Genomic DNA, 24,320 nt, shown 5'->3' with positions numbered 1-24,320 from the left:
CAGTTCCACATCAATAAGCAATGAAGATTTGTTCTATAACCACCTATTGCAATTCAATTACAATAAGCAGTTTATTGTACAGTTCTTTTTCATCTGACGGATAAATAAGAGGGGCAGTAAAGTAAAAAATGATGGGTCATAATGTTGTTCATGCTTTCTATCTCAAATGCATTAAACACTAATGGAGCAAGCTGTATAACAGTGAACCGTATCTACAGTACAACACTAGGCAGCAATGCATAATAAGTCTAATAGAATACATTTACAGTGTGTGTGTGTTATGACCATAAAATGCTTAAAGGTCCAGCGTGTCATTTTTTTGGAGGATCTATTGACAGATATGATATATACATGTCTTCAGAGATGCATAAAGACCTTACATAACGAAGCGCTATGTATTTATTCCCTAGAATGAGCTATTTCTCTCTTGATACATCACGGGTCGCCTTGCACAGAATTCACCATGCTGTTTGTTTAAACAGTAGCCCTAAACAGACAAGCTGCTCTACACAACGCGTCTCGTAAATAAGTCATCTCCTTCGGCAAAGAAGCAAAAACGTGGCGACATCTTAGTTCTCTGTCAGCTGCCGTAGTGCTTCGAAAGGGAGGGGTGAGCGGTGGAGAGAGCTGTAGGTTCACCTCACTGCTAAATGCTGCTAAATGTTATACACTGCACCTTTAAAGGAATATTTGACCAAACAGCTGTTATTATTTAAAAAATTTAATGGCGAACGCTTATATATATATATATATATATATATTCTGTCTACGGTTTCGCACACCTCCCCGGCCTATTTGAGATCAGTTTTCTAACTTTTGAAAAATATTACATCATGACATCTCTCAGAGGACCTCGGGAATTCAGCACTCATCTTACTAAACTTTCATCCCTCCCAGTCTATTCCACACGGACAGAAGCCTTTTGTTTGTTTTCCAAAGTAAAAAAGTAGCAGAACATTTTTAGCACCGTATGAACTCCCCTGAAGACTGTCATAGAGTAGATTTCCCATAAACACTGGAAAACACACACATGTGGTTTGGGGCGGCACTTTGCTGATTAAACAATTCGCCCATCATGCCCATTATGAAAGCTTATCATGTAAGCCGCCTCTATCTGACACCTCAGTTAACTGAAGGGAAGAACTGTAAGGGAAAATATTAATGGTAAATAATGCAGCCGGCATCACAGAGCCAATTGTTCCGTAACTGTCTTATCATGTTATGCTTCTCTAATGAAACCCACAATTAGCCGTATTCCCAAAGGTAAAGCCATGTTGCACCATGATTGCATAAGCATCAATAGACAATAGGTCTGTAACACATTTAGAAACGGCACATAAGAATTAAAGTTCAGTGGATTTGAACTAATTCCAAAGCAACACTTATTAGAGACAGATGTGTTTGTTATTAAATCATCCTTTAGTTATTTACCTTCCTAAATTAGGATTACTCATTAATTTACTGTTCGTATATCAGAAAACACAAATCACTGCTCTACAGAAAAAGCACAACATCTATTATAATGTTTTAAAAATGCATATCATGCAATACTACTACTTAAAGGAGAGGTTCACTTCATAATTTGCCCCTTTGACTTTCCATATAGGAACACAAATTACTATGGATAGTGAATGGGGGCAAATTTTGAAGTGACCTACTCCTTTAAAGTGATAGTTCCCCAAAAATGTAAATGCTGTTATCTTTTATTCTCCCGCCTGTCCTTTCAAACTTGTATGACTTTCTTCTGCAGAACACAAAAGAAGATATTTGGAAGAATGTTGGTAACCAAACAACTTGAATTGCATTGGTTTTGTGTTTATACAGTAGAAGTGAATGACTCAAAATATCTTCTTTTGTGTGACAGATGAGTAAATGATGACAAAAGTTTCATTAGTATTTTCGTCCCTTTAAAGAGGTCATAAGGCGCGAATACATGTTTTCTGTGTCTTGCATGTATTAGACACGTAAAATTGAAAAAATTGAAGTATCGGAACAAAAAATGCATTCTATCTAAAGGTGAATTCTCACCAAGACCTCGTGTTACCACACCCCACAAATCCACGTCAGTTTATGGTATGACTTGACTAAGACCGCCCAAATGTATACGGAAGTAACGCAAAGAGAGGCGGGGCAAAGAGAAGATGCACGATATGTGGAAAATACAGCGGTTTTGAACCTTACATCATGTTTACTCATTGCATTACATCTAAAACAAACGATGATATTCGTTTTAGCCGTGTCATATGACTCCATTAAATAGTAGAACCTTACATACTGTGGTAACATATCATCTGATACCATCATCGTACCATAGTACTGCCAATGTAACCCCATAGCTTTGTAAAAAAAATTCTGGCCGTAAATTCCAAAATAAAATAAATATATTTTAATGCGTCTGCAGCTCTGTGAAATTGTCTAAAATAAAAGCCGTTCACAAGTCCATTCCCATAACTGGACATTAAGGCATAATAAAAAAGGCACATCGGTGCTGTTATTAAAATGAATGATAGGTCTGTTTGTGACAAGTCTACTTGCAATCATGTATGGGGATCATTACATTACTACCGAGCTCAAAAATACAGCTCGGAGACATTAAGTGGCAGGAATAACAGCAGTATAAAAGAAAAGTGCTGTTTTAATGGGGTTTCTGCGAGCATGCTGACTGAACACTGGGTGTATCCACACCACCCAGTATTTTGCATATTTGCCCAAACATTTGCTTTACACTGAGGCGCGCAGGCATGTTGCACCACGTACACGACAACAGCCCCACGGATTTGATTTTTTTAACACTGAAACAGTAATTCCTTGTGACAAAGCTAAGAACTAAAAAATGGGACAAAAAACAACTATACAACTATTCCTAACCCTTCATTTTCACCCGTCTTCAAGAATCGGTCAGTTTCTTCAAAGCAATTTCTCACGAAACACTCTTGTGTGGGTCTGATCTCATCGTGGCAACAATACAGCTTTGAAGTAACAGTTCCTCAGTTACGGTCCTGAACCCTGAAAAAAGGTGCAATAGTGTGAAAGAGACCTCTACGCTCTTATATTATGCTGTCAGCTTTCTTAAACCTCAGGCCAATGTGGAACATGACGCGTTAGTCCGAAAAACAACCAAAAGTTCACAGATCTGCCTATGAGATAACAGACCGAATGTCTTCGATTGCTTTGCCCTTTTAGCCGACAATGCTACTGCGGGCCCGGGGAAGACTATAAATAAACCATCTGACCCAATGCATCGAGTCTAAGGATGTGCGGCGCATTCCATATACCCTTTTCACACACTCAACAGAGCAAGCCGAGATATAATAATTCCCAGCACCAGAGGGATTGTTTTTCCTAATTGACAGCCATCTTAGATCCATTAGTACACTGCTGTCAGTACACACGCCTTTGATCTGCTGTCACCTGGATCGATTTCAATGGCTGGCAAACATGCAAATAATTCTGTAGCAGAGAGGTGTCAAAAGCATTCAGCATATGCTGATGCTAAGACACAAACGGCCTCACGATAAAAAGCAAGAAGGGGTGGAGGGAAAAAAAAGAAGAGACTCGACGGCTGGAAAAAAATCATCTTAATACAACACAAGAGGTTTACAAGTCCCTGCATGCGTGGAGGCAAAAGACATATCGTGGGTCCGCATCCTTTCTGCGCATAATAATGCTTTGAAGAAAGGATGCCGCTGTTTGCTTTCAAAAAACAACCCGAGGGGATCACATAAAGAGGAGTATCTTACTGAAGGCGCAAGGTGGGCGACACATAACATTTGTCTTTATTTGCCGGGCTTTACCCTGGTTTACTGTGCAGTCATCGAGAGAGGAGAGACACTAGATGAGACGCTAACACACTTCACCGGACTCGTGTCCAAAATGCTGCTTCGCCTGACCGGGGAGCGCCCACCATTGCACTTGAATTCCCAGTTACGCCTCTGTTGCCTTTTCATCCGGGCCGCCCACTAGCATTCGTCTAAGTAAACGTAAAAGTTGTAGTCACTTAGGAGGGTACTGTGACAACAGAGAAGTCCTTAGGGAGTCTGTAGGTCCCTGAAGAAAGCGGTATTGCGTACAGCTCAGAGCGAAGCAGATGAGAACAAAAAAATACGAGGAACTAAACGTAACTAATAACCGATTCTCTGATTCCTAGTACATGCCTCAGATTAGAACGTTTCTTGTTAACGCTGAGAGTTAAATTATAGGTTTTATTTCAAAATGTTTCACACGTACAATCGGAGGTATCACAGCCACTGCTAAAGGTTACGATTAATGTCACCACGTTTTATTTATTAGTCTTCTTTACGGGTTTGTTGCCAATTAAAATGACTTTTAAATATAAGTCATTGAACAGGCACATGAACCACAAAACCTCGCATAATGACGGAGGTTTGGAGTTGGTACGTACTACTTTGCCATACAACTTTTCATAGAACAAGAAAACGTATACATTATACAGAAGTGTCCTTTTGGAGACGGTTCATCTATACTTCCCCCAGCAGAAACTATCCGATTAAACTTTTATGACGTGCGTCTAAACGCATCCACCCTGGAATCTTTTTAATGTCACTTGCACTACATCACTTTTGACAGGTCGGTACGCTACAGCACTTTTAGCATGAAAGAACACTTTCTCCCTCTCTCTCTGCCTCTTTGGCTATGTCTCTCGCCCTCTTTCTTGCTACTTGATGTAACACCGAACACTGATAACAATTTTTGTCGCCATAGTATATCAGATGGCTTAGTGCTCTTTACCCAATGCCAATAAATAACTACCAAAAATAACAAATCATATTTTCCCATTAGTGGTGTTTTGACAATAGATGTTAGACTGATATGATCTACTGTAAAAATCTTGTTTGCATGCAGTCACGCTTAAAGGGATACGTCGCCAAAAATGTAAATTCTGTCATCATTTACAGACTTTCGAGTTGTTCCAAATCTGTTTCAATTTCTTTGTTCTGATAAACACAGAGAAATATATTTGGAAGAATGCTTATGACAGACAGATTTTGCCCCCCATGTAGTAAAAAAATACAATGGTAGTCAAAAGGGGATTCTTCGAAATGTCTTATTTTGTGTTCAACAGAACAAACAAAATGACAAAGTAATTTTTCCTACTATGGGAGTCAATGGGGGGCAAGATGTGTTGGTTATAAGCATTCAAATAAATAGCTTTCTCTGTGCTCATCAGAAGAAAGAAACGTATACAGATTTGAAACAACTGGAAGGTGAGTAAATGACAGAATTTTCATTTTGAGAATTTTCAAAACTGGTGGCTTAGAAAAGAAAAGCCAGGAATTATATCCTTTGAGCCAAAGATAATAGTATACATCATATCCCGGGTTGACAACCTGACCAGTGATTAACATTTAAATATGATCCACATAAAACCTCATCTGCTTGGCCACCAGATGAGATGAGATTGTAACCAACCCTGTGAGCTGCAGTCTGTGAGCGACAGATGCCCGATGATAAATCTGCACTATTCAACCTCATGCACAGTTCAATGTTATTTAGGACTCCGATCTCAACAACACCCAAACAGTGCCACAAACAGCACTGACAACATTTCAAATAACAAACTGAATAGCAAATAATTGACTTCATGCAACAAAGAAAAGGAAATAAATAAATTCCGAGTTGTTTGTGGAGTTGGTGGACAGCACTAATCATAAAATCCAGCCGGATTAAGCGATGGAGGGGATTAATAAACATCTGTGGCGGCTCCAGTCTCCACCACGGGGCTCTCTAACCGAATCAAACTCGGGGCATATCAGATCATTAACCCCGGCGCAACATGTCTGTAAGCGTCGGTAATGCACACCCGCCCTGACGTTAATGCGCTCTGTACGCAACCCATCACGAGCGGTTTCGGTAAGTAAGATCAATTCGAGCTCGAGGTTTGAAAAGTCAACAGAGATGATGATTTAACCTGCGTGCATCAAGAAGCGTGTCACTTTCACTTGGCTGTGTGACAAGAAAAATCATCGTTGGATTGCATTCATTCTAGCCTGAAGAAAAGAAAACGCACTCTAAATGACCGTAGTATGACATGTATGCTATAAATACTATTAAAGTAACCATGGTTTAGGTTACCATAGTAAATTTGTAGTAAAAGCGCAGTAACCGAATTGACACAGTTCCACCGTTATTTGTAGTGAAACTATACGAAAAGGCTTTATAATATATAATATATAATAGCTGCTTGTTTTGTTTACATTGTCACTCCGACCGGTGATAATTCCACTACTGCTGATGTTACACGAACAGTAATAAAAACGCATCTGTCGTCAGTGCTTCGGTTGTCGTAGTGCACACATCTAATGGAGACGCGTCAAAGTATAAGGGGTCCGTCCCTTCTCCAAGTAAAGGACTCGGGAAAACGGGTCGCCCGCCGAAAAAAAGCAGCATCATACTCACTCTCCAGAAAACCTTCGTTAGATGAAGTACAACATTAAAAACCTGACATCAGTCTAATGGGTCTCTAAGTACAGAGCAACGCACAGCCGATAAGTAAAGTCGCACTTACTATGATACATCGAGTACCCTTCCTTTCCTCGGGCTTAATGCGAGACACTCGCTGAACCGAGCATCGGAGCGGAACCGAATCTTCCCGTTTGCCTGAATAAAACAGCCCGGATCTCCAAAAACTGACGCTCAGCGGGCAAATATGCGCACGCCACCGTTAAGCTGGATATATTGCGCTACCCTCGCGCGGTCCCCGCTGATTCACGCATCAGCACTGAGCCTCGCGCTGCTCCGAGTGGCACGGGGTGGGCACCTCCCACATCCTGACTCCCAAAGAGTCAGAGACATCACAGCATCTCTGTGTCGCGAAGGACCGAGGACTTAACATGAGGGAGACGAGGGCACGGCTGATGTGACAGACACGTAAACTTACAGTAAAACATGAGATGAGGCATTCATTATTCATTGTGAATTTTGAGAAGGCAGGACGCTCAGTAGAGCAACTGCGTTTATAAAGTCAAAAGCATCGGATCTGCCAAATTATAGGGCGTGTAAACGACTTATTTACGTAATAGGAAACGATTAGTTTGTAGTGGAGTCGTTTTGAATAAACACTGGAACGCAGTAGTTTTGCATTTGACATTGGTGACCCAATACAAGCATGTCCTTGATTTCATAACCATGGTGTTGTTGACAGAAAAAGTTGATCAATTTGGTTTCTTCAGTAAACCTGTATTTAATTATAACCCTGTTTATTTTACTTCACGTTTTTTGATGCGTTTCAAGGATGGTGCTTATCACAAAACATATTGTCCGTGTTGCCATTTACCAAGTTGGCAAGTTACTGCCGTTGCTGAACTGGCAGAGCGTGGCATTCGCCATGCCAAGGTTCAATGCCATTCTAAAAAAATGCCAAATGCATACAGTAAATATGCTTTGTATAATGAACGCATATTTTAATTGCCTTTATTTTGCTATTTTCTGTGTTATATTGCGTTTCTCCTTCTGTCTGTTACCCCATGACTCATTTCGCCATAATTTATGCGGCTATATGATCCACTTATTTAAAAGGGAATGGTCTTGATGGGCGCTTTTCAAAGGAACACCGGAGTCCACCGTAAAACACTACTGTCTAATAAAACGATAGGGAAATCCTTACGAAGCAGCTGCATTATACCTGATAAATTATGTATATCGCTTTTAATGAGATCACATTTCTCTATGTCATGATTGGAGTTCAGACTCCCGTGCCTCCTCCCCCTGCTATCGCATTTTCCTCAATTAAGTTGGATGAGAGGAATGATCTATCTAGGCACCTGTGCCGGGGGGTTTATAAGCTGTTCACTAAGTGTCTTGATCAATGGTAGGGACTTATTGACATGCTTAACTCCCGATGGCACTATGTCTGCTGTGACACAACAGCATGGGGGAAGAGCGTGACATGTTTTGACACCAGTGTGACAGAGGTGGGTGCGGGTATGTGCGTGCTGCTGTGTGACTATTGCTGCTTTGCATATGTTTGTGCAATTCAAAGATAGAAAAATGGATGGGTCGCATGGACTTGAAAAATAAACAACAGTGCTATTTCTCATGCACAGCTGCTTGAGAAATAGATTTACATTAAGTGTCTTGGTTAGCACTCACTTGCTTAGAACGTTTCGCACCAAAGAGACGGAATGCATTTGCATCTACTGTTAGCAGATGCTCTAGATCCTTATTTAGCACATATGAAGTTTAAATACAGCAAAATTTCCAATCACTGAGACTGTCAGGGGAGCCAATCAATGGTTTGTTATTAGATCTGTAACATCATGTCCACGAGGAAGGTGCTAATCCACTAGGTGGCACAAGCTAACAAGCCTGTTGTCAAACACAGGCTTTTAAATCAGGGTAAACTGCCAGTATCAGATGGTTGTATGGAGAAAATATAGTGCAACTAAATATAGTTTAGAAAAATAAAATTTAGGCGACCAATCTTTTTTATTTACATAATTATAGTGGCACTCCGTTTTACGTACCAATCTCTGGATGACACCGCAAACAACTAAATTAAACAGATACTGGCTCTTCTACCAATGAATTCCACCTTTGATCCTTTAAAATTTTCATTATCCGCACATAAGCCCTAATTATAGTAAGTGGGATTTGAGAAAATCTTCCCCTTTTAAAATAGTCAATGGGAAGGCGATAATTAAAAGAGAAGTGAAATTGAAATCCTGGTGGGATTAACTTGTAGGAAAGACGGCAGAGAACCGAACAGCATCCTTGAAGAGAGACCAGCTAGACGGACACGTCTTTGTGCATTTGATTTATTAGATACTTTCATAGTGCAAACACAAACCGATCTAAGGTGAAAAGAAATGCATGGACATATTTAAATAAACCTTAAATACACCTTATTGTTTTTAAAACGTTTCAATCATACACAGTCTAAAAAACGAAGTTTTTTTTTCATGATTTACCGTTCTTCATGTCTTTTTCGTAAAGTAAAGAATTATTGTCTTTGAAACTATAGCCTTGATATCATTAATATTGACTGCTAAGGCTATGCGTGTAAAACATTGAATCCATAGTGAAATCAATGGTTGAAATCCAACTTTGATGCTTGTTATCTTATCATATATAATATAATATAATATAATACCAAATGGAACATAATTGACTGTTTTATTTCCCAAACAGTCCACTAGTTTGCCCTCGCTTGGACTAAAAGATAGCCCCGCCCTAAACTCATGACATTGGTTGAATCAAGTTTCCATAAAATAAACATTATTTGTACGCAATATTTGTTGTATAGTTGGGATAGAAGAAAGTATTTTCCCATTGAAATTTTTTTTCACCTTTAAAGTCGATATAAACGTATTCTCTGAAGTCCTTTTTTATACAGTACACGCACTCAGCTGCAGCTTGTTTCATTTAAGAGAACTTAAATACTTCCATTTAGTACTTAAAGATCTATAGTTCAGAATCCCTGTAAAGTAATTAAAAGGACGCTCAAATCTACTTTCAGTCTTGAAGCTACTGTAGTCTCTGAAGGTCTCTTCTATTGAATCTCTCCCGGAGTTCAAGGCTAAACATTGTCACGCGATCCCCCGGCATCTCCCGGGCTGAGCTCAATGTACGGGGACTCACGTCTGTCTGGTGTCATCTAAAGCCACTAATGACTCACGGACAGAGGCGTTTTACTTCAGACAGTTAAGGAAAACCTCTGCAGCGTGAAATAAAGTTGCTGTGCACATTGTGTTGACTTTTCTCGGGCTGAACTCGGGTAAATCAATTACCTTCTGAAGCCCTGGGTATCCAAGGGGTATTGATATTCAGATTGCACGGGCTTTGTTGGATCTTGATGGCTCATTAATACATAATATTCCCTATCCACTAAAGGGTTTATATGATTAAGACGAGATCTCCTGATCAACTGAGATTATAAACTGTGCAATGCAATAAAGACTAAAAATGATGAGCGGAATGGAGCGGCTGGTGCATTTAAAAGCATCATACAGAGTAGTTCTAGACATTAGACAGGCTTGCTTCAGGAAGAGCAGATTCGGTCTTGAATACACAGGAAGCTTGGAGTTATCTGGCCTTTTTATCAATGACCGCAGAGAACTGTTTCCTTCCCATTCAGAATTACATTACGGCTCTCGACGACGAGCACGGAGTAACACAATAGTTTGGATTGACAGCATGGCAAAACAAATCTAAAGTTTGGCGGGGTCGAAGCGGGCGAGGGGTGACCTGCGTTCTGTATTTTGACTTGGTGTGGATTATTGAATGATTTTTGTGGGCAAGGAATTACTCCGAGGAAAGCATGAGGATCTGCCATGCATTATATGGCTTGCGCTCTCTGAAATGACTGATCCTGATTGGTCAATTCTGCTGTCAAATGTTTTTGTCTAATGTCAAATTTCTGCACAACGTCTCTCGTGGCAAACCTGTTTTCGCACATAATAACGTAATGAGCTGATGTCAATATTTCACATGCATTTATTTTCAAATTTGGTGTAATCGTGTCATATGGTCATTATCATCAAATAAAACCCTTAAGGATAATGGGAGAGTCCTGCTCACCCTGTCTGGGTTTATCTTTGGAGAATGACCGTCTAACTATATTATGCCTTACTTCATTTTAAAAGGCTTTTCAATCTAGCCTCTATTTAGCTTTTACAAATAGGCCCGTTCAGCCCTAAATGCTGTCATGTTTTTCGCTGTTAAGAAGGTAGACGCTGTTCACTGGTTTAACAAGACCCACGGCGAAAATATCTATTGTCAACTAGAGCACTCTCGTTTGGCATTTTTCACAGAGGTATTAGCATTGAGTGCCGTTCTACAATATTATCATTCCCTATAATTAAGAAACTATTTGAGACTCAAGCATCGGAATGAAATATATCCCAGATTTTTCTCCCGACGCGTGTGTAGCGTATATAAAATCTTCCGTGAAAAACAATAAACAATGAGGACAGTTAAATCTCTATCTATCCCTGGATGGAGGAGATAACCACCTTTTATGGCCAGTGCAGCAAAGAAGAAAATTAGTTTCTGAAAAAGTCATTAGCAAGTTGCCTGCTTTATGGGTTGACACAGCCTCCTGTGTCCAATATTGCCCGGTTTCTCCTGGAAGCCTTTTTGTTGGCGGAGACCCAAACTGGGCTAAATCCATGCTGAAAGATTTCTCAGCAGAAGCAGGCAGAACTGTCTTGCACACACCTGTTCTGACTCGATCACTTTCAGACTTCTCCGCCGTTCTCTTAGCTATAACTGTGCCAGATACCTAAAGCGATTCAGTGTCAAAGACATTTAATATGACCAGTATATGACCCTTTAAAGGAATAGTTCACCCAAACCTGTCATCATTGACTCCCCCCTTGTCATTTCAAACCTGCATGACTTTCTTTCTATATGCAGAACACAAAAGAAGATATTTTGAAGAATATCAGTAACCGAACAATGGCGGTACCCATTGACTTCCATTGGTTTTGTGTCTGTACCATAGAAGTGAATCTACGGTACCGCCATTGTCCGGTTACCAATATTCTTTTAAATATCTTCTTTTAAAAGAAGTCATAACTGTATAAATTGTGTACATCTGTGTGAAAAGAAAGGATTGCATATAATGTGTCTTTTACAGACCACTTTTATGTAGGACAAAGTAAATAAAGCATTACAACGATATTAAGAGATCTTGTGGTCAAAGACGTAGATCAAAGAGTCTTTCATTTAGATCTCAGCAGAGTATAGATGTGATGCGAACATTGTGTTTTTTGTGAACTAAATTACAGGGGTGTTTTAATTGCATTTTTTATGTAATCAAATGACGTGTTGTTGGCTATACGGCGGTATTAATATCTAAACATCTTCTACCCCCACACGCTGGCTTTTAGCAGGTATGGAGTCGAACGGATAGACAGATAACAGCAGAAGTGGGATAAGGAAATAACCACGGGGAGAGAAGTAAAGCAAGAGGTGCTCTTCTGACAATGTTGCTCACGAGGACTCAATTGATTCGGAGCAGGCAGGATCTTATTTCTACTAAAAGAAAATCGTAGAAAACAAATATTTTACAAAACTGTTCTTTAGGCAACCAAAATGTATCGTCTATGGAATTGATAACCCAAACCGGCCCATTTTAACAGAATGAAACTGGGCGGAGAATAGTTGAACTTTATTCTCTATAAATATTTTTATATTTACTTGCACAAATCTGGGAAAGGTAATGGTGCTGTCAGCATCTTGCCCGGACAACAAATATTTATTACGTGTGAAACACAAAAAGTTACATTTTACATTTTCATGCCACTTTTCCCATCATATTAAAGTCCAAGGTAGTGCCTGTCGAGCTTTAAAATTGACTTTAAGGTGAAAAGCACCCTAATTTGTCCTTTAAGTGATGTGATGGAGAATGAATGAAGACAGAGTTTAAGTGCACTACCCCTTAACCAGAATGCAATTGTTTTCTTAGAGCACCCCGAAATTTAAAACTACAATGCATTTTAAGTCATAAAAGAAAAGGCTAAATGTCGGAATAAGCTTGCGGAACAAATGCATACAACAAAAGATTCAATTTCTGTGTTTGGAACCACAAAGAAATGCAGTTTTATTCTAAATTCTTACTCAGAACACTGGAGCTCTGCATTAATGTCAAGGAAAATCTTTTCAAACCTTAGCTGACATACTGTTACTGTACAATATTGTATTGTTTTGCGTTGAATTGTTTTAGTATACTTTTCAAAGCAACTTAATTGTGGCATCCTGCTTAAATTAAAATGTTTTGTTCAGAGAAATGTGGAATTTTTCTTGCGGTTTTGTTTTTACAATTTTAAAAACATTGTGGGATTGAGCTCTTCAAAAACACTTGAGGCTACCCAAAAATAAACAAACGCCATCAAAGCCAACGCTTTATGATAATTCAGCATCCACTAACAGTGCATCATATGATCACAATCTGCAAAGATCTAGGCTTTGATGTTCGCTCATCCCTCTTATTATTTTCCTTTGTTCCAAAGAAAACCTATTAAATCTGCATGAGAGTTTTTGTTATCTGTCACCTAAGAAGATGACACCCCATTTGCTTCCCAAAGAAACGCATTTGAAGAGGAAATAACCCGCTGTAGAGCTCTCCTACACTGCTCTCAGATCCATTCCAAAGGCGCGATGAGTAACTCAGAGTTCAACCGCACTGTGTCGGCTAATACATTGAAATGAGCAGAAATATTCTGTATTAGTCAATTGTAATGGAGCTATATTGATCAAAACAACGTGAAACTTATATTGGTCAATTCTTCGAATGACGAAAAATCTAACTTTGATTTAAAGGGATACTAACATTTTTCCAAATTTCTTTCTTTGTGTTCATCAGAACAAAGACAGTTTGGGTTTGGAACAACTTTGAGGGAAAATTTTTAAATTGGAAATTCTACCATTATTTATTCATCCTGACTGTGCAGAATAATGACTTTCATAGAACCCTCTCTTTCTGCATTCTTACATATAAAAAAACACAATGTAGTATGATTCAAAAGCTGATATCCTTAACAAAAACTGTCAAAATTGACTGATATTACTAATTTTGTGGGTCCCCAAAATGTAGGGATTACCAGGACCATGCAGACACACAAAAACTACTGGTGGACATGCAAATGTATTAAAAAACCCTGAAACACACAATATCAAAATATCATTTATCTCTGTAGCTCAGTTGGTAAAGCATTGTCTTTGAGATGCTTGTTGGTTTAAGTCCGAAATCGAACACATATAAAACAACACATTCCCTTGTATGTACTGTATATCAGGTTTAAAAAAACAAATGAAAACGTAATGTGCCACGGTTCCAAAAGTATATTAAAAGTATTGTGAACCATGTGATAGCTTTGCATGAGGAACACATTGAAACTTGGTTACAGTCTTTTGTATTTCACTTACAGAGGATTAGAACGACATGAAACTGAAAGTGAGTACAGAATTGTCATGTTCCGATGGTCCAGCCCTTCAAGGCTAACTCCAGCACATCGAGTTTTTTTCTAGAGCGTTTCGTTAAGGAAACATGAACACTCCGAGCTTCACAGATTTAAGGCTTCAGGCCAAAGAGAGAGAGAGAGAGACTGCTGCATCCGTGCTGGATAAACCCATGTCGCACCAGCGACTACAGTGATGGATTTTAGATTCGAAGAGATTATAAAAATGCGGGAAAGTGGAGGGGGATAGACCCCAAAGAGAGAACACAACACTGGGCCTGGCTCTCGCCCACCCCGGAGTGCCACACACTCATCCTCATTTCCCTGCTCACTGTAGCACATCTCACCACATCAGACCGTTCCAGGTGCTGCCTCAAGTGCCTCGTCCCTGGGGTTAGACACTCGCTGGTTCGACATCGAAAGCAGAGGACGTGCTAACAAGGATATGCGTAAAGAGTACACATGCACTATTGCACATAGATATAACCGGGGAAATGAAATCCACTGCCCCTCAAGAGAGAACTTCGTCGCAGCTACACCTGCAAGCAGATCACCTTCACAGCTCATCCTTCTAAAACACGGGGACTACAACAACTCTTAGATTTCTCATTTAAATAGAACAAATGCTGAGCTAATGACTTACAGTACGCTCCTGACAGCTGAAATGTAGTCATTTGTGAGTCATTTCCCCAACGGCCGAAGTAGACTCTGTCGTGGAGGCAGACAGGGAACAAACTAAGCAAGCAATATTTTGGCCGGGTATGGAAGAGCGTCATTAAAAAGTCATTGTGCATACGAGGAACAACCTTGTGAACCCTTGTAATCAGTCAGCAGGGAGTTTGTTCACTGGTATCAACAGGATTCATTTCCCAATGCCATTAATGTGAATGACACAAATAATCATTACTCTCCTCTTTACAACCACCAATAAACTCATGCCCATGAACCACGATATCAGGCCATATTTACGACGAGCGTAATGGGCATGTCAACCCGCAAGAGATTTGTTATTGAAAAGCTTGTCGTCGGTTTTATTTGTGCTGTATTTACAAGATGGTTTATGGCAAAGAACATTTAAATATATCTATACAGACGCAGAAAACATTAAGTCAAGTCAGCTTTATTTATATAGCGCTTTTTACAATTTTCATTGTTTTCTTGTACAGCTGCTTTGTAACGTTGACTTTAAGCAAAACATAAAAGGTTATGCAAGTAAGAGACCAATCCAAATTTCTAGATGTATTATGATTATGATAGCACCTCGTGAGTCACAAAGTCATCCAGCAGCAATGTGAAAGACTGACAGCATGACAAGACAGGTGAAAATAAAATAAAAATCTACGTTAATCACATAAAAATATATATTTTGAACTTTTGCTAAATAGAGATATTATTGTTGTAGTGTTTGAATGTGAATATGAACTTGTTTTCTTTGCAATATTTGAGGTCTTATAAAAACAAAGCATCATTTGTTATTTTGACCTGTTTCACAAGTTTTCATTTTTTGCAAAAAACCTATATTTTTAATAAAAAATATTGGGAGAATTGTAAGTAGTAAATACATTTTTTTTTACCTAAGAACATTCCGATAAATAGTGAATTCACATAACCAAAATAAAAATTACAATTTAATTCAAAAAGCTAGATATCATTAATTTATAAATGATTGAGAGCAAAATATTGTTTCATTTTGTATTAGTCCATTTTACTTTACAAAAGGTTTTTAATATAGTTTTGTATATTATTTGTAAGTGGAGTGTAAGATAAGGAATCGAACAAGGCTTAGCATGTGCAATTAATACAAATAGGCTTTACATCAATGGTAAGCAAAATGGGTCAAATAAACTTAATAAATATGACTAACAAGTAAATCAATAAAAATGATCTTTTGTGACTATGACTAAAACAACTGCAAAATAAAAAAGTACTGAATACTGCAATGCACCGTGCGCAATTTTCTGCCTCCACTGATGCCATTATATATACTGTAGATACTGTATAATCAGATAGATATATACAGATAAATAGATACAGATAGATAGATAGATAGATAGATAGATAGATAGATAGATAGATAGATAGATAGATAGATAGATAGATAGATAGACGGACAGATGTGTGTGCGTCCGTTCAACAAGTCCATACCCTGTGGTCTCCATTTATTTTCATTAAATGTTGTATGTCAGGTATAAATGGTGTGCAGGAGTCTTCAAATATGCCTTAAGATATAGTATTTGTGATCATTACAAAGCATAAAACCTTAACATCAACAAACTTCATAGAACTGTCTAGGAATAACAACGTTTCAAATATATTTCCATTCAACACATGACTACAGTCACGTCACAGTGTTTTTTCTCCATCAGGGTCACAGTTATCTCAAGGTTCAAGCTAATTGTACTCGCATCAGCACACACGAACAACTCACCCATCCAGAGATGTTTTGCCTTGAATGTCCAAGCCACCACCATCAATCTTCTCCTAACCATCCCAGTCACATTTTCAAATGTCCCTGCGTGGAAAAAGAATGAGTGACATCTTCTTGTGAGCCTGTTTGAGATGGCCTTAATGGTCCAAGATCATGTTCCTCCACTGACACACCATTAAGTGCTAAATGGTCAGAACCGCATTACTGCAACCTCTGAGATTAAGAACGATAACGTAAAGAAGTATTTCCTCTGCCCTTCCATTTCTCTATCTACTCCCTCGATGCATCCGTAGCTTTCTAGGAATGAATTATTCATACCTCCAAATCATCAGCTGCCCAAGATAAAGGAGCCCTAACCACTTCTCAAACGTATTGATTTCTGTACCATTCACATGATGGGCGCAAGAAATTGTGTCCAGCAGAGGCTGAAACACGAGACCTTTAGATAAGTCAGAGTAGTTTTAGCGGAGTTCTTTCAATACTTGTAATTTGGCTATCAAGGACATGGGGCCTAGAGACAGGAAGTTTGATCTAGAAAGCCTCTCGAATTCTTTACAAGGGGTTTGGGATTGTGTTGTGAACACATATGGATTGTGATGTGAGTGTCTTAAAATCGAGCAATATCAACATTGTGTCAGACACTTTGAGAAGTCGAAAGCCATCTTCTTAGAATCTGTCTTATACAGCAGGAGCCAGTTTACTTTAAACACATTAGTTATTAGATGTATTGATGCCATTCAAGTCGGAAAAAAAAAATCGAACATCAGCAGTGACAAAGTCATCCAACAGCAATGTGAAATACTGACAGCACGGACACATGGAAACTGAGGATTTTTTTTTACTTTTTTTTTACTAAATACATGCAGAAATATGACTGTTTTAAAGTGAATATGAACTTGTTTTTTCTTCTTTGAGGTCTGAAAAAACACAAAGCATCTTTTCTGTTATTTTGACCTGTTTATCCAGTTTTCATTTGCTGTAAATAACTGCAAACAGAAACAATATTTTTATTAGAAATTTGGGAGAAACATTGTTAGTATTTTGCTGAATAAAAGAAAAGTGATCATAATAAACAAAAAACTAGTAAATTCACAAAAACAGATTTTTTTTAATGGTCATTTTTTTCCGTGGCTGTATTTTTTAGGCTGAGCAAATGTAACAGTAGAAATGTTTTAGTGGGTATTAGTAGCCATATCATTCCATCTCAATTCATAACTTACTTACAGGGTTGTATTTCAGATCATTTTGTGATAATCAATAGTAGGCCTTAACTAAAAAAATGACATGAGGTCATGTCCAGAAGATAAATCCAGCTCTCTGACCTCACTCCAGTTTAAAGTGCACATCGACGAGTACAATTAATATGATTTGGAAATGTTATTTATTTGCATAGATTTATCTATCTCCTTGAGATATTGGCTTTATAAGTTGTGTTGAATTTAAGTGCAATCTTGAGAAGACAGGGCGGACAACCTGAAAACACAATTAATCTTGACGTACTGTAATATTTATAAACGCAGTTGCAAAAAGCATGTCACACTATGCCGATTGTCAATTAGCAGTAAGCATCGGCTTCAAAAGAACTCTGACAATAAGACGCTTGTTCTCATTTATCTCTAGTACTTAAGTGTTTGAAAAGATTAGCTTACATCTGTTGGATAGGATAGAAAATTGTAAGGTATCGGAGCGAGGTGTGCAAAGTATTAAAGCAAAAATGCATTTTTATACACATTTCCCCAAACTCAACCATCAAAAACAGTATTACTGTAATTGTTTTTTTCAAATGGCATGTCTACATCTCTGAACAATTTCTACAATATTCAAACCAAAGTTTGAAACCACATGAGCGAATGAATGATGGCTATTTTCATTTTGGGTGAACGGTTCATTTAAATGCTCCGGCTATATGCTGGTTCACAGAACTTAAGCATGATTAGTCTTGCGATATTTCTTCATCTTCATCAATTACCTACTTAAGAAGCTGTCGATTGATCCATGAGGCCTGTGTAGGAGTTCAGCAAGGGTTTCTGGCCAGGCTAACACGCTGTGCTTTTCATCCACAGACAGGACTCACTCCAAAGCTAAAGTGATGTGACTTTGGGTTTAGCCTCAAGGACAAACAAAACCTCCTCTAGCTTTATAATGATGTAGTGCTTGCCGTCACTGTTTAAAAGTAAAATACTGCACACTATTTTATCTGGGAAAAGGTTACGTTTATTTTAATACGTTTACTTTTCTATATCTACATGTTCATACAGTATGGTTAATGTATAAATGAGAATTATATGCTTAAAGAGTTAATTAGTTAATACATAGCAAGTACATAGAAATCAGTGTCTTTAAACTACATTGTTTATCCTGATGTGCAAGGCTAAGCTTATAATAATGAGAAGTTGAGCTGTATTGTACTATTTAGCAGGAAATGTCAGTTTGACAAGAACAGCGCCGATCCATAGACATCGGGGGGCCATAAGCAAACTTTTCTGAGGGGCCCTTATCAAATGTATTTAAATGAGATATAGCCTGACTGTTACATAACTGTAAACTTTAACACCATGTCTTCATCAAAAGATAAAAGAATGCATTTGATTATAATAAAAAATGTTGTCCACACTGGATGCGGCGTGGCGTGGCGCAACGCGACAATCCCATTAGAACAAGCCATGTCATGTTGCCCAGAGCCATTGAGTTCTGCCAACGGAAGTCCAAAACACTGGAGCGCCACGTGATTCATTTAGCCTTCAGTTATGTTTCTCTTTAAATGCTTTATTTCTTCCATTTTTTATACCATAAAAGGCTTTCGTCTTTAAATGGGTTAGATGTTTACCTCAGTTGGTCCGTTTAGTGGCAGCTCCATGCGATAATTCTAACTTCCGGGAGCTATGTAGAGCCTCCATGAACCGACATTGCTGTGAAAAAAACGTTGGAGTCAACGGAGTTGACGCGACTCCCTCTCTCTCAATAGCTCTGATGTTGCCCTGGTTGTGTTCACGGTGAAGACACGGTGTAAGAAATAAAAAATAGTCAATAAACTGACAGTTAGAACAATTAAGTGTAACATTTTATTCAAATTCTGAATGTAAATAATTCTTTACCTAAAGTAACATTTCTGGAAGCATCTAGCTGTCAAAAAACCCAAGAAACGCAAATGCAGTATGTTTTACTAACCAAATGAGTGAATTACTAACAAAAATAAAGCATGATAAAGGTAGTTCACTCAAGAAAGCCAAGCATACAAAAACCCTTTAACAATTCTCTAAATGTGAAGGCACAAACTAATAATTACATTTCATAATACATTTTATGGACAAATGCTAAATTTGTAAATCTGTACCGGAGAATTGTTTTGCCAAACTAAATAAATATCTTATAATAACTAAATAACTTTAAAATAGTCCCAAAAAACACATGGCTGTTCTTTTGCTTTGCGTTTTGGCATTTTTGCTCCAGACGGACAGCTCAGTTTTAAAGCCATAGCCATAGTTTCAGCATAAGCTCCCATGTAAAAACCTGCTCTTGTTGTTGCATTTCAAAGCTTATGGCCACAAGTAGGCTCTTGAGCTCTTACCGATGAGCACCAAGCAAACAGCCTGCTGTTAGGCGAATAAACTATATGACTTGGCAGGAGAATTGTTTACACTAAATGTAATCTTAATAAATAATTTACAGTGTTACAGGGATTTCAGCATGGTTACAGGGACTTTCACTTCATTTGTGCCTTTAAGAACACCCCTATAATCGCTGTTGTGTTCTATCCAACTATATTGAATGCATGCTTCAACTACACTGTAAAACTTTTCTGTAAATTTACAGGCAATTTCTAACAGTATTGTACTGTATTTATATAAAACAGTTTGAGACTGTATATTTAACAGAATGGCTGTAAATGTACAGTATTATTCTGTTTTCAGCACGCAAAATTTGTAATACAGTATCGGGCTGTGAATGCTTTGCATTGTGGGATTGATTTCCTTCGCGCTCAATTTTTTTAAATGTGAGCACACATCTGTTGCCGCTGAAGCACTTAATTTGTTATTCATATGAACAACATAAGCTTAACGCTACATAGGCTACTTTATGAACACATGCTAGTCGTTTCGTCGTGATTCTTTTTTTTTTATTTGAGCAGCGAGTTCGCCTTTTAATCTACAGCTGCCTGTGACATTACAACTTTGAGAGACTACCTGTGAAAATTAGATGATAATGCCGCAAGAAGATTGGGGAAATACATTTTGTCCGTGTCGAAGAGAAATGAAGTTGGTAGCAGATGGATTCTTTGACTGAGCATTGACACGGTAAGACACAGTTGTTTTATTCGATTACATTTCTGAACTGTTAGCACCAGTGGACTGATTTTGGGAACAATAGTGTTACGTTAATCAAGAATATTTTGGATCGGTGTGTTAATCCTGTCGTTTATGACGATTGAACATAAGATATCGAAATTATAATGCCAAAGATAAATTGCTGTCTTTCGGCGCGATGTGATTCAACTTAGCTTAGCCATGTAACACACGTAGGTTAAAACACGAGTGAATAGTTCAGTCTGTTCTCATCTATTCACCAATGAACTTTGTGATATATTTTGAAAGGTAAACATGTATCATGCCATTCGCACGACCTGCGTTTGATTTTCGATTCATTTTTAATTTCAGGCTGAGTCATCTGATGAAGATCGTCTGAGTGCTAACGTAAGTTCTTAGCCTTAAAGTTATAATTCACTTGTTCACAACAATGATGTGGTGTCAGTTCTGTGATAGTCCATTTGAATCGATCTTATCATACTGCCAGCTCATGAATATACATAGTCATGTTCCTAATGCTAATTATAAATGTGGTATTCCTGGTTTCCCCAGCAGATTCAAAAAGTTTGCTGCTTTTAAGGCTCGATCAGGGATCACAAAAAGAGGGACACAAATACATCTGCTGAGCAATAAAGAGGTAAGGCTTTAACTTTAGTCTGTGACATTGGTGTCTGTCAGATAAGATGTAGTGATTTGGAAAACTTCATGTTACACCTGAAGTCTCTATCAAAGAAGGCATCAGAGTGTCTTGCCCATTTAAGTGTAATAAAAGCTATTCTTTTGTGTCAACACTGACCTCACATATATCCAGGTATCACTGCAACTCCTCTGCAGATAGGCTTCTTTATAATTTACTACATTTAAACTTTTCAGTACAGAGGCAACATGGTGAGTATGCAATGTGACTGAAGACTCAAATGCAATGTCTGATTCGTTTATTGATTGGGATGATGGTGAAGATCAGTTACGTATTGCACTATTGCCAGATAATGCAAATGAAATGCTGTTTTTATAGAATATTTATCTCAAATTGCAGGCATAGCACATTCTCCCATCATCTGTAATTCAGTCGGTAATTGAGGGGCTGCAGGACATCTATATTACCCAGTCTCATTTGCTAGGGTAAGTGAAAAATTAACTACACTTGGAATTTCTGAAAATGATATCAAGAATGATGTAGACATTATGTCTACAACATCGAGAATTCTTATGTTGTTCTAAAACTGATGATCTTTTTCCGATGTGTAATACCCATGCACTACACACTGATAAGAGGAGAAAGTCTTTCTTAAAAGCCAATTTCAAGTATGTTGAACCTGTCCCCATCTGCCTTGGTAAAAATGTATCTGGCAAGGAAAGCTTTGCTAAGTACATTCCCACTATGCAAAGTTTAGAAGCTTTGTTATTCTGTAAATCAGTTATAGAACAACATAAAAATTCACGATCTGAAATTAAAGCAAACGGTGTCCTCTGCGATGTATTGGATGGCAGTTATGTCGATTCTATAATTCTTGCTGTTTACATGACACTTGGAAACATGTTGCCTCACTGCAGGTCAGGAATTGACCACATGCAGCTAGTTAATTTTGGTGTGATAACATTATCCAGACAATTTCTTGAAAGACATCTGATTGAGAAAGAGAGAGACAGAGATATCTAGAAATAGGCATAATCATCATAATAATTTGTTTCTGTTCTGTCTTGTAGACGCTTTCTTGACATCAACCCGGAGCGTGGATCAAAAGCCAAAAAGGGGAAAGTGACTTAAAAGAAGACTGGCCAAGTTGTGCAAAAAAAGGACACTACTGTGAACCCACAGGTTTCCTCTCTTCCGAGAACTTACAGACTTTAAATGGAACTTTGTTTAGACACTTCCACTATCCACTGTAAATGGACTTAAAGGAAGTAAGGCATTGTTAATGATGTACTGTTAATTGCAATACAAAAATAGTAGCATGCACTTGATTGATAATGTTCTGCTAATTGTAAACGGTTCTGTCAATTTATTTCGTACAGCTGACATTTCAGCCAAAATGTGTTTAAATGGGATTTCTCTGGCCTTTGCATCAGAAATAAACATTTTATATTCTAAGACTATTGTTTTCTATTTTCATTTGAGACTACTGATATGGAAGTAAATTCTTGATTTAAGGAAAAAGATATTCTGTGTAGAAAACAATTGATTGCAATATATAACACGTTGTAATATGTCAAATTAAATGGCATAACAGTATAATACTTTATACAGTCATAGTTCTGTAAAAATACAGTAATTTGCTGGCAACCCAGCTGAAAGAATGTAAATTAAAAGTGTAAATATTTACAGCACACACTGTAAAAAAGATACAATTACAGCATGATACTGTATCTGGCAACTACAGTACAACACTGTAAATACTTTTTACAGTTGTGGTTCTGTAAAAATACAGAATGTGGCTGGCAACCCAGCTGCCAGTATTTTACTGTAAATTTACAGGGAAAAGTTTAACAGTGTATTTAGAGCTAAAACTTCCTGATCAAGTGCATGTGACGTTTATTTACTTGTAATTGTAAGAAACAACACAAGCCCAGCAACTTCAAGCGTTATGTGTCATTTCACATTAAAACACAGCTTCTCGTTTCGCGGGATAACGAAGTCTGTAGGGATTGTGGGTAGGATGGTGTGCTTCACTGGAGCTTTCAGAGGGAAAGTGGATCGAGCTTAGGGGAGTCTTAGCGATGCAGAGAAGCTTTGGCCTCTATATGAGCTACTCCACTGGACACAACACACCCAGATCAGTCCACCTGCTGCCAGCGTTCTCAATAACAGATAAGAGCCTATCTCTATGAACCAGATACACAAGCAATTTAACATATTAGGTGGTGGGCTGCAGAAAGACCCCGAACTCTCTTTTTCCGGCTGCTTCCATCAGTAAGGGATAGCGGCCTTGGTGAGCGTATCGATTCGGAGTTTGTTTAAAAAAAAGTTACTCTCAAGGGAGCTCGAAATTAATTACAGGAGAAAAGCTAATAACCCAAAACAAATACGCCTACTGCGGTTATTATATCACTCAATTTCAGCCAGAACAAAAACAAACACGCCATGACATCTATAGATGCAGCCTAATAGTCCCAGCGAGATCGTGCTGGCCATCATATGTACATCCGCTTTGCTTTTACCGTGGACTTCAGGGATTTGATTTAAGATCCATCTGTTCTCAAAGGATGGAAAAATGAAAAATAACACAAGTGACAAGTTCACCAATTAAAGAGCAGATGGCAGATTGTGGCAGCTGCTACCTGTGCTGGGCGAAAAAGCATATGCTGCCGGACGGAGTTTACAATCAAGTTTATTTGAATGTTTTATAAGCACAGCCAGATCAGAAGCTACAATGAGAAGCAACTATGCGTGCCCATGTTAAACTTTGACTTTGGCCTAATGGCCATTAAAAAAAAAACGGAATACAATGTCGTTATTATGGGATTTTTATTTTGGTGTTTTTGTTTTTACACAATTAAAAAATGAAAAGACAAATACTGAAAGCAATCCTTTTTAATCTTGAAATTATGGGTTGCCAGTTCTGTATTTTATCGGCGGAATAGCCTTATTTAAAAAATACTTCTCCAGGATGTTTTTTATTCCATGGGTTAAAAGTCGAAGTATTTTGTTCATCTGCTGTTATTTTTTAA

The 24,320-nt window shown here is 38.1% G+C and overlaps 1 protein-coding gene across 2 annotated transcripts in view; it reads right to left on the bottom strand.

The window, feature by feature from the left end:
- cntn4 (contactin 4) overlaps positions 1-24,320 on the bottom strand; it is a 161,752-nt gene that overhangs the window by 113,006 nt on the left and 24,426 nt on the right. The window contains exon 1 of one of the 2 annotated variants that reach the window (XM_079460381.1): positions 6,527-6,758. The exons of the other annotated variant lie outside the window; for it this stretch is intronic. The gene's annotated coding sequence lies outside the window, so the exon portion shown is untranslated. Of the gene's footprint in view, positions 1-6,526; positions 6,759-24,320 lie in introns of those variants that run through there. 2 annotated transcript variants of the gene reach the window in all.

The sequence above is a fragment of the Barbatula barbatula genome (assembly GCF_947034865.1).
Source record: "Barbatula barbatula genome assembly, chromosome: 7".
Lineage (NCBI taxonomy): Eukaryota > Metazoa > Chordata > Actinopteri > Cypriniformes > Nemacheilidae > Barbatula > Barbatula barbatula.
This window is presented reverse-complemented; position numbering and strand designations above follow the sequence as displayed.